The sequence below is a fragment of the Sphaeramia orbicularis genome, chromosome 16 (assembly GCF_902148855.1).
Source record: "Sphaeramia orbicularis chromosome 16, fSphaOr1.1, whole genome shotgun sequence".
Lineage (NCBI taxonomy): Eukaryota > Metazoa > Chordata > Actinopteri > Kurtiformes > Apogonidae > Sphaeramia > Sphaeramia orbicularis.
The window spans coordinates 48,608,133-48,620,935 of NC_043972.1; the positions used below are offsets into that span (position 1 = coordinate 48,608,133).

Here is a 12,803-nt window from a genome sequence, read left to right on the forward strand (position 1 = left end):
CATTAAATCATATCTAACAGAGTTGATTTTATTAGGACCTTTATAGACACTGGTCAGATTTTTAACAAGCTGACATGAAACAGCCACCAGCAACAAACATACTGCCAAGCCTCTGTCTTTCCCAGAGTATTACCAGGTTTCTGTTTATTAGCACAGAGTTTTCCATGTATTATATTGGATTATTGTGTAATTACACTGTGGTTATAGCGCAGCAGCAGCTGTGATTATAAGCAGAAAGGGAACGACGTTCTTTTGAAAACTTTCACCGGTTGGAGTGTTGCATTCTCTACAGTAAAGGATGAAGGATTAAAGTGCATCTGTACTGGTCATGCTTATGTGGTGTAGAAGGCTGCAGAGTTGGTTTGTGACCCAAGAGTCACCAGTTTGATTCCCGGACTGGCAGAAAAAAGTTGTTGCCCTTAAGCAAGGCACTTAACCCTCCATTTGCTCCCTGGGTGTTTGATATGGCAAGTCCACTGCTCCTTGTCTGCAGTGTGTGTGGTGTCTGCATGTTCTAGTGATGGGTTAAAAACAGAAGGTTGATTTCAGTGTGTGGTGCATGTCTATGAGTGCCTATATACTGACAATTAAAGAATCTTAATCTTACAACATTAATTGTGCTTTGTGTATTACTTAGTACTAGAGGCACAAATTCAGTAAAAAAATCACCATTAATCGGTCCCTCCAGAAAAATGCAGGCAAAAATCCTTGATTGCTACCGTAGGCTCCTCCTCCTAACTGTGAGAGCGGTCTTTCACAGAATTCCATGTAATGACCACGGACCTTAAATCTGTGTTGGTATCACAGAATCAGAAATTCCATGATAGGCCCACAGAAATGATACCAATGTAAGCCGTGGTCTACGCATGGATCCCCCAATTCAAATACAACTGCGTGGGGATCACTCATCTTACGTGGTCCACGCACGCATGACTGATGCCTGTCACTTACAATTTTATAACTTCTGTGGGCCCATCATGGAATTTTCGGTGATTCCATAATACCATCACAGATTTGAGGTAGGGAGCAGTGCACTGCATTGCGGGCTGCACATGAAAACGACATGTAGACTTTTGCTGTCTACATGAGTTTTAGAGGAAAAATCAGGGTTTTATTTTCGACCCAAATCATCCAACCCTAGCTGTAAGCTTTGTGGTGGAGTGGTGGACAGTGGTGACTCCACCACTGGAGTCACCATTGTCTTAGAAACACAACCCAGCACTGGCTGATAATGTGTCATCTTAGACTGGTGTCTGCTGCACGGGGTCAGTGACCAGTCCATCACAGCCCAGGTAATCGGATTATACAACGTTACTGCATCACTACCGGTGCTGGAACAGCCCATGAAGGAGGAAACATGTCTCTAACCATGACTGACTGATGGAGCAGTGACTTCGTACTCACGTTTACTTGACAAACGGGCTATGACAAAAGTTACCGGATGGTACCGCTAGTATTATATGTGATCTTTTGAAATAGCTAGCAATGAAAATTACTACAGGTGTCTTTTAACGTGAGTTTGCTTTAGGGCAAAAAAAAAAAAATCCATGAAGATGAAGCTAAGGAGACTGCAGGCTGATGTTCATCACAAGGATTTACAAATAAGGGAGAAATAGTGAGAGACTTTGAAAATGAGTGAAATCAAAATATATTATAAATAACAGGTTGAAACATTGAGCGTTTAAAGAATTTACAGACTTTAGCTTGAATACAGTATGTTGGTTGTTTCAGGTCAACAGTTCAGAGACACAGATGTCTTTGCATTTGTGTTAAGGCTGTCAAAGTTTGTTTGCTACAAAGTATTAATGCATTATTCTAACACTGTTGCAGTACTTAAGATGGAGTTGCCCTGTTTCTGTTTATGGTTTTATTCTTTCTATCACCACAATGCAGTAGAGCTGCTTTCCTCAAAGTACAGGTTCATACCTAAAATGGGTTGCGGAGCTGTTTAAATTGGATCATCAGTTGTTAAAGTAAAATACTTAAAAGTAATGTGTGGTTAAAGTCAAAACAAGATGAATTGGGTGTAACTGACACAGTAAACAAAACAAAAAACAAACACAAAAAAGACAAAGCAAGATGGAAATTATTTTAAGGATGCAATAAAATGAAACAAAGCACAGCAAAATAACAATATGTAACAAGACGAAAACAATTTAACGCAGTGAAAACAACACGATAGACAAAAAAACAACATAAAAAGATGAAAAAAGGGCAAGACATGTAGGATAAAAGTTATCGAACTAGACTTTTGGACACAATGTTTTTACAGAGGAAAAATTAATTAGTGATGTGACTGATCAGATGATCCAGAATAGTGCAATTAATTCACCAAAAATGCATAAAACTGATGTTTGGGTCTGTAAATGAGAAGGTTTAGGAACCAATGCATTAGAGGAAACAATGGTATATTTACCTTCTGGTTTTTGCTGGAAAACCCAAAACCCAATGCCATGCATCTATCAAATATTAAAGAAACAGTGAGTAACAGTAAGTTCTACCACTAGGCGTCTCTCAGTTGTAAAAATAACGAAAGATGTTCATAGATAAGTCCTGAAGTATGGATCATGGGTATTCTTTTCACCAATGAAAATGTACATTTTAACACTTGTCCACTGTAGTAGACTTTTACTTAAATATATACCTTTTGTTATATTTACACCGAATACTCTCACCATGAAGTTTTATAATGAGTTTTGGAAACGATGCTGACTATTTTTTAGTTTTTTTTTTTTTTTTTTTTTTTTTTTTTAGTTTTACTTTGGGGTTTTGCTGTAATCTGTAAAGTCAAATGGAATGTTCTGCAAACAGTGACCCATACATCCACTTCTATTTAGTTCTTGTCAGTAAATACGCATTGTTTCCGTGATTCATCATGCTTTTATCAAATAATGTTATCATCCTACTTTTAGCTGCTGTCATAGTCTGTGAACTGTTATTCAAGTGACTTCTACAGCTTTTGTGTCCAGTTACATTATTACCGTCCCTTGTTTTGTGTCACGTGGAGAAAACTTATAAAAATGTGCTAAAATGCTTGAATGGACAGACAGTTAATATGAAGAAATACAGGCTAAAATAGAGAGTCCATACAGAACACAAGGGTCATAACTTGTATATCTGTCCTTCATGCACTCATCAGGAGGTTATAAACAGTCCATATTATTGTATCTCAGTCAGTGAAATTATTGTTAGTGGGGTGCAGTATGCAAGTCAGTTTTCAGATGCGCTATAACCATGTGTCACCACTAGGATACACCAAAGCACATGCAGCACTTTAAAAAAAATATTAATTTAAGTTAAAATAAAAATACACAGTATGTGTTTCCAGTCTTTTATTTTTTATATGTTAATTTCACTCATGCTAAGGTGCAAATTTTTGCCCCTCAAGGCTCTCCTTACAGGGGGGTCTACTGTGCTTGAGCCTATTATGGTAAAGGGAAAGCCTACGGTGTGGATTTTTGCCCCTGAAACAGGAAACCTGTCACTGTACTACTCACTAAACGACTGAAAACATTTTAAAATTACATGTGCATGCAGATTATACACAATACTCATAGGCTGTGTCATGCATAGCTCCTTTATTTAAATCGTCATGTTTTTGTAAAATTATTTTATGCGATCCTATGGTCTTCTTCTTCATGTGATGCAGGTGGGGCAGCGCCCTAGCACCCTCTATTGATGAGCGGCCACTGGTGTCAATCTGTTTTCACCACCACCGTGGCAGAAAAAAAAAAGCTTAGAACTCCTGCAGAGTCGGGCAGGGCCACTTATTACAAAGCTGTTGATATATAACTGAATGAAACAGACTATTGCACTGAATAAAACTACATGACGCAGTAAAGTTCCATATTATAGCTTCAAATGGGAGTGATTTATTTTTATTACTGACCTGTGGTGTGCAGAGCATCTACGCTGGGACTCTGCTCTTATTCAGTACTGTTAGGTGGTATTAAAATAGACCATTATAAGTGTATCAGAGGGTTCAAAGTCAGTGGCGGCTACATGTCTTCCAGAGAGGGGAAGCTCATTGTCAGCTTACATCAAAAAAATTGTCAAGTTATTTAAACATAAATTCGGCCCTCCGTTCCTTTTTAAGAAAATGGTCAGTGACCTTATCCTACCAAGTACGTACCAAGGAAGTACAATGAGTGTGTTTTATTTACAGTGCAAGAAATGAACGAGTAATTTCGTAGTGGTTTCTCTCTCGATTTTACAGCAGAATGCGCGACGGTATTAAACTGAACTCTGTCAAGTGAAGGAGTAGATCTCAAAATAGCTGTCAGTCAAACGGGATTCAGCCTTTCAACTGATCCTCCAATCAGCACGTATAAGCTCATCATCCAGTCCAGCCAAGGCCCGCCCACAGCTCCATTCACCCCCAGAGACGCTGAGCATCTGGGGGCGGGACAAAATCATGGCATTTATCCAATTACCATCCAGTTTTGAGGATATGAAAAAAACCGTTCCACTCAGTCCCATTGAAGTGCATGGACACTGAGCGTCTACGGACAATTGCACTGAGCAGAGATGTATGAGAAAACAGCACAACGGGAATGTATGAGACGTGAACAACATCGAGTCCGTTGATTTGTGATAAAGCTGATTCTGAACTCATCTTTGAGATGAATGTATTCTAACACTTTTGTAGTCCATAAAATGTCAACACAACTGTACATATTTAACCATTAAATTTTCATAATTTTAGGGGAAGCTAAGCTTCCCTTGCAGTCTATGAGAAATCGCCTCTGTTCAAAGTATCCATGTGCAGACTGATATATGTTACAGGTCTTATAATGCCTCCTTTTTGTGGAGGTGTTAATTTAGAATGCAACAGTGACAGTAACACTGCAGTGTTATATGCTTTTTGGCTTTACAACAAGAAGAAGGATTAAAACCCACAAATGTCACCATATGTAGATTTAATTGGTTTCTCATTGGTATTAATCGATAACTGCACCTCTGTTTTAGAGAATTATGGTCATATAGTGCAACAGGGCAGTAAAATCTCACTTTATGTCCTAATAATTCAGTTCTTTATAGCTTTATCTGAGTAACCTTGTGTTGGAAGTACACACACACAGAAATTGAAGCATATGTCAGAATCCTTTGAACCCAACCACATGAATGCATTACATCAACCTGACTACAGCAAAGCCTTTCAGAAGAAAGTCTGCTCACCTGATTCATGTTGCTGTTATCTGGGCAGCTAATGAGAAAATGAGCGCATGAGTGTCGTTAGGACATTGAAAGCATTTTGCTTCAAAGACTTATCTGATGGAAGCTCAGCTGTCCAACAGACAAGGTCGGCAGCACTAACCTTGTCCTAATCTTAGCAGTGCATCTTTCCAACATGACATGTCATCATTTCAACGTCTGATTCTCTAATCTGAGTAGCTGGACACTGATCCCATCAGTGTTAAGATAACACTGATGTCAGAATAAAGCAGTGCAGATGAACAGGCGCCCTCTGCACATTCAATAAGATCTGAAAGATAAGGCCAGGATTAAGTTCTCTGCTGTTTTATTTTCAGTCAAGGATTGTTAAAAGTTCTTCCAGTGTGTATAAGATGCAGGGTGGACGGTTGGGTGGTCCAATACACCAGTGTTCTCATGTACTGCTTTTCAACTGATGCTATCAGCTCAGGACACCTCAACTTTACTCAACTTGGGTTCGTTTTGGCAACAGTTCATTGCATTTCCACTATAGATGTAGAACTTAAATATGAGGTGCAGTTAGAACTGTAATTTATGATGACAAAAGAGCTGTTTTTAAATAGAGCCTCCTATAAAAGATGCTTTTCAGAGATTGTTAGAGAAATGATCGATTAATCGAATCAAATCAATTAAAAAAAATATTCAGTTTTCCTAAATCAAAGCTTCATTTCCTTAATTTTGCTGTTAAACTTTGGTTCCACTGTTGTGTTTCACACGGACACTTTATGTGACACACATGACGCCAGGATCAACACAAACAACATGGAGCATAGCTCAGAAGAAATGAGGACAAAAAGGCAGAAAATGTCTATGTGTTCACTTTTCTACATTGGAACCATCACATACTCCTTTAAACTTATAATCTTTCACACAAACACTGAAAATATTTGACTTTATTTTTTTCAGTTGTTTGTAAGTTCCATGTTCATTTGTTAATAAGTTGGACTGAAATGTGTTGAAGACTGCAGTGCACATATTGTTATATCTATAAATATCTTTATATATACTTTTATACTCTTGTTATTTCTATATAGATTATCTATCTATCTATCTATCTATCTATCTATCTGTCTGTCTGTCTGTCTGTCTGTCTGTCTGTCTGTCTGTCTGTCCGTCCGTCCGTCCGTCCGTCCGTCCGTCCGTCCGTCCGTCTATCTATCTATCTATCTATCTATCTATCTATACACTTTTACTTTATATTTTTGTGGTTGTTATTTCAGCTGGTTCTGGAATAAAGGCTAAGTTTTGTTTGTCATTTTCTGACTGTCTTTTTAAAGTTTTTACATTTTTTTTTCACCTATTCAAATATTTGTTTAATTGAATTGAAGAAAATAATTGATAGATTAATCAGTTACAAAATAATTGATAGGTGCAGCTCTGCATTCAACTACACTAAGGCTTCTGTCAGAAAAGTACTTTTAACTCAAGCTCCCGAAGTCCAGCTCAGTGGGCCAGTGAGCTGTCAATCTCACCTGTCAATCAAAGCCCACACAGCAGACACCAAAGCCTCTTAAAATCTTATTAGCAGAGAAATAATTCATCATAGGACCTTCAAAACACATATTAGAATGACACCTAGGAAAAGAACTATTGACATTTGGATGGAGGATGGATGTATTTTGAAGGGTCTAGTGGTTGTCAGTATTGAACTTCACTTGATTGTTTCTGAATGGAAATAGAAAGCTCTACATTTGGCCTGTCCTAGTACACCAGGAGCAGCAACAACAGGAGACTTAACCTAGCATACATGCTGTGGACACATGGTAATTTGATACTTAATAATTTGCTTCCGTTTCAAGATGTGTTGTTGCTCCTTAGTTTCAGTCGTCAGGTGAGTGTTTTTCTGTTTGGAACTAGTGGAGAATATAAATGTGCAAAAGGGCCATCATTTTGTGCTTTGCATTATCATTACTTAGTTTTCAGATTCATTCAAAAATATTAACATTCTTGGTTGTACTGATAAAAACACAAAATGGCCAGTACGATGTTTTGAACAAATGTAATTACAAGTCAGCTGAAAATGAACAGCATCTTTAGTCGACAGAGCTGTCTTATCCAGACATGGGCAGCTGTTACCATCTTCCCAGTTTTTCTCCATCGTAATCTCTATCTTTGAAACCAGTCACACATTTAAATCAAGACAACGTATCAGACTTGGTTTTCTGTCCAGAGCCTTCGTTTCAGCCTCTGTGTTCCTCATTCAACCATCAAACCCTGACTCCTGCCAGCTTCTCTGCCAGCGTTTGCACGCCGTTCACCTCAGAATCTGAGGATTAGCGTGGACAAGCCAGTGTGAGCTGGTAGTGTGGGCCTCCTCGGCAGACTGGGCATTAGTAGAGAGGGACATGGGAGCTTGGCAGGCCCCCACCCCCCACCCCCCCACCACGGCTGGCTGCTACACCAGTGCTGCTGGCGTTGTTGCAGAGATTCAGAGGGGGATGAAGGTGGGGGGAGAGGGAGAGCTGTGAAGCTGAGGGAAGTAGAGGACGAGGCAATGGGGGATTATCTCACTGCAAAATGCACTGTGGGGGGGCCCAGATGGACCAGTGGGCTGTGGTCTGCTCTGATGCCAAGAGTGTGTTACCACATGCAAATGGAGATCTGGACACACACACACGTATGTTCTCTCTGTAGAGTACATTCATTATGCAATATCTAGTATTATTAGCTTTGAACCCACCGCATTGCACCCTAGTTGCAAATATTCAGTAGAAACAAACACATATAACAGTCCCTGTGGGACGTGTGTCACACATATTATCCAACACATATCACAAATAGGTTTTGTGTGAGGAGCAGAGACTGTAGGAGGGGAGTGATGGTGGTGGGAGTCTCCATCTGTTAAGCTGAAATGCTCAAATAAAGCCGAAACTATAAATGTCTGCGCTAATTTCAACACCATTCCCACAGAAAATCATGAATAACTGATTGAGGTGTGGCTGTGTACATCTGCTTCAGGGGAAAGGCAGAAAAGTGAGCGGTGAAACCTAAAGTTTCCAAAAAAAAAACCTGACAAAATGCTGTGGTGAATTTCACAGATTCCCTGCTCCATCAGCTAAGTGTGGTTGTAAATTTGTATGCGCCACAGCTATAATGCGATCCCCTTTGTGTAAGGGATAGAGAGGATTATATCCCAAGGCAGCACATTGTTGTGTAACATTGAGGCAATAGCTGGAAATGACACCTCTGCAGTTGCCAAGTGTTTTAAGTGGGATCCACAGCACCATGCTGGTTTTTATTTATACAGCCAAAGGTGTAGATTCAGATGTAAAAAAAAACAAAAAAAAAACATGATGTATGGACAGATATGGGCTAAACATGAAATTCTGTCAGTGTGAATAGCTGAGATTTTATGGCAGAAAAAGCTACAGTGAAGTCTCTGTAAATGGGCTTTGAATGCTGGATTTAACTGTAAACCCTTTCATGACTTTGGAAATTATGTCAAAGGTTTCTGAACAACTGGAGATGTGATGGAGGTTAATGTTTTGCAGTCTGAACTAGCATTTAAACAGCCTCCAGTGAACATTTGAGTATTAACACCTATTCTTCATAACCCTTCACATCCCACGTCTAATAACCAAACAAGAAACTAAAGCTTCAATACATGGTTTTGTTTTTGGTGTTGTCAGACACAAACTCCATAGCTGTTCAGCATATTGGAAAACAAGACTCCTGTGCCCCCAGGAGACCCTGTGACGGAGGTTTACAGCCTAGACCTTTGCTGTAAATGGTCGACCACAGGTGTTTTGGAAGCCTGCACAGTCAGTCAAAATGTTGGATTTAAATCCTGTCATTGGTCGAGGAATATTTTACTGAGAGCGCATATAAAGCATCTTCAAGACTACAGAACAGCTCTTCAGTTTATGCCATAATCCCATGTGCAAATGTAAAAAACCCTTTCATTAACCCCCTCCCCAGCGCTGAGGTCAGAGGAGTCAGACTCAACCCTTAACTGGGATTCTAATTGAACAAATAAAGCATGATTTGCTTAACAAATGCTCCAACATCATCATGCATAAAGGTTTCCCAGACAATCATCTCTCCATGTTTCATCAGGGTCAAGCTTGTGTTGTCGATGCTTTTCACAGTTTGAAGTTTTGACCTTTAATTATCTTAATTGTCATTCCCTCATTATCTGAATAATTTGCAATAGTTTGATTTGTGTAGCAGGTCTCATGGAGTCTAGTCTTCATTTATTTATTTATTTTTAGATGCTTAATTCTTCTTCTTTTTTAAAAATTTTGACCTTTAATTACTGCAGTCTCATTAGACCAATTACTGTAGTGTAATTTCCATTAACGGAGACATTCATTCAAAAACAAACCAAGCTAACACTCAGAGTCTTTTCACAGCTGGAAGTCGGAACCGAGGTCCATGTATTTGTTCAGCTGGACACATTAGACCTGCTTAGTTTTGGGCTCACATTGTCCTTTTGGGATCACATACGGAACTTTACATGACCCGCTACATCCTACACATGCTCAGTGCATTTGTCCGTAGACTGCGGACGTCTCTGGGCTTCAATGGGACTGAGTGGAACAGTTTTTTTCATATCCTCAAAACTGGACGGTAATTGGATAAATGCCACGATGTTGTCCCGCCCCCGAACGCCGGGCGTCTCTGGGGGTGAATGGAGCTATGGGCTGGGCTGGACGCCAGAATCCCACGTGCTGATTGGATGATCAGTCGAAAGGCTGAATCCCGTTTGATTGACAGCTAGTTTGAGATCTACTCCTTCACTGACACAGTTCAGTTTAATACCGTCACGCATTCTGCTGGGAAATCAAGAGAGAAACCACTACGAAATTACTCGTTCATTTCTTGCACTGTAAATAAAACACACTCATTGTACTTCCTTGTTTCAATTTAACATAATTTCAGCGTTTTCTTGTTTCAGTTACATAATTTAATCATTTCTTGTTCGAGTTTAATATTGTTTTGTAGATAGTTAAATCAATCAAACTGTCGGCTAGGTCGGAGTGAAAGGAGCATCTGTAGTTTAAAAAGGCTGAAGTCTAACACCCACAACACAATGGGCCAAGGCAATCTAAGCAGCCCAGCTCTGCTGGACATTGAGAGGACACTGGTCCAGTCCCTGGAAAAGACGCCTACTTGGTACGATAAGGTCACTGACCATTTTCTTAAAAAGGAATGGAGGGACGAATGTATGTTCAAATAACTTGACAATTTTTTTTTAATGTAAGCCGACAATAAGCTTCCCCTGTCTGAAAGACGAGCCACTGTGCTATAGATAATGTTAACATTAATTTCATTGCTAGACTGAAGATTCAAGATCCTTTATTGTCAACATTTAACACGAAGAAAGAAATTTGTTTCACAGGATCGACAGTGAAGCAGACATTTTAAGAAGAACCACACACATTTAAAATAGAAAAACAAAACCACTGTATTATTATTAATATTATGGTGTGACTGTTACCAACCTCAAGCTCTGTCATCCTCCCTTATCCTTCCAGTCCTCTCAGAAAAATAGATTTAAAGATTCAATATTTTAAAGTGGTTTTCAAGCTTATTTTTTTTTTCATTACTTTTTTGGAATGTATGTATATTAGAAACTTCATCTCCTCTTTCTTCACCAGTTTATTATACCTGACACTGGCTCTGTTTTTTGTCATAACTTCCTAGAACTGCTAAGAAGTTGGAATGTCTGAACTAGAGCTGAAACAATTAGTTGACTTGAATCAATTTAAAAATAAAGAAATAAATGATAATTTTCCTGAAGTGAAGTTTCATTTCCTTAATTTTGCTGCTGCTAAACCTTGGTTCCACTCTTGTGTTTCACCCGGACACTTATTGTGACGCACATGACACCAGGATCAACACACAGTTATATGTTAGTTTCATCTTAAGTTGTTAGTAAGTTAGATCCAAATGTGTTGAAGACTGCAGTGCACATATTGCATTTGACTTGTATGTTGTTGTTTATTTCTATAAATAGCTTTCTATATACTTTTATACTGTTGGTATTATTGTTATATATATATACAGGGTGGGGAAGCAAAATTTACAATATTTTGAGGCAGGGATTGAAAGACAGTGTATGACCAATTAGTTTATTGAAAGTCATGAGAATTTATTTGCCACAAGAAAATTTACATAATAGAAAATGTTTTTATTCTATGTGTCCTCCTTCTTTCTCAATAACTGCCTTCACACGCTTCCTGAAACTTGCGCAAGTGTTCCTCAAATATTCGGGTGACAACTTCTCCCATTCTTCTTTAATAGTATCTTCCAGACTTTCTCGTAATAGTTTTGCTCATAGTCATTCTCTTCTTTACATTATAAACAGTCTTTATGGACACTCCAACTATTTTGAAATCTCCTTTAGTGTGACGAGTGCATTCAGCAAATCACACACTCTTTGACGTTTGCTTTCCTGATTACTCATATGGGCAAAAGTTTCTGAAAAGGTATGGATAATAGTGTTAGGTATGATTATGACATCAATATATGTTTGGTTTCAAAACAATTGACGAAGTGCCTGCTGAGAAAAAACAACTAAATGTTCATTGTAAATTTTGCTTCCCCACACTGTATCTATCTATCTATCTATCTATCTATCTATCTATCTATCTATCTATCTATCTATCTATCTATCTATCTATCTATCTATCTATCTATCTATCTATCTATCTATCTATCTATCTATCTATCTATCTATCTATCTATCTATCTATCTATCTATCTATCTATCTATCTATCCTTTTACTTCTGTACTTTTTATGGTTGTTTGATCTGATTCTGGAATAAAGGACATGTTTTTTCTGTCAATTTTTTTTCTACAATTTTTTTCCTCTTTTGAAATAGAGGAGACAAAGAGTTTAATTGGATAGAAGAAAATGATGGATAGATTAATCAGTCACAAAAATAATCAATAGTTGAAGCTCTAGTCAAAACCGTGTGGGGAAAAACATTTGTACAGCCCTTCCTTTTGCAGTTCTCTTCTCTCAGTCCAAATCAAACAGATGGAATGAAACCATTATTCTCAGTCCAGAGCTTCAGAGTCATGTCTGATCAGTAATTATATCTGTCACATATTTAACCCCCTACCTGTCTGAAAACCTCCTCCCATGGTGGTAGACCACTTCAATTACAATACACTAAATGGTAATTATGGGTTTTTTGCCAAATGACACAAAAACTATCAAGCACTGCAGCTTTAAATCACTTATAAATACGTCTCTTTTACATTTCACCACAGAATAACAGTGTTATATTCTCACTCAGAGTATCTCCACTGGCCTCCTCTCAACTCAGTCCTTGTTCTTCAAGATGCAATCGAGACATTCTTCAACATGGCGCTGAGATCGATTTCTGGGTCAAAGCAGGAGGACGAACGTTGAGGCACAAAATAGAGAAATGAGAAAAGCCTCAAGTGTTTCAGACTAGAAATGAACCAAACTGTGGATCAGTTGGACCCAGACTGAGACCGTGGCTGTTAGTTGAACTGAGGTTTGACGGAGGTTTCGCTCACACGATTTTAGCTCCGATTAAACTGAAAAGTCCAAAAGTCTGGATCAAAGAAGCAGCATGAGAAAGGAGGTTGATTTTTACCACCTTTGCCTCAA

General features: G+C 38.6%; 1 protein-coding gene across 2 annotated transcripts in view; it reads right to left on the minus strand.

Moving 5' to 3' along the window:
* Positions 1-12,803, minus strand: part of rftn1b (raftlin, lipid raft linker 1b) — a 272,217-nt gene that overhangs the window by 99,255 nt on the left and 160,159 nt on the right. The window lies entirely within an intron of this gene.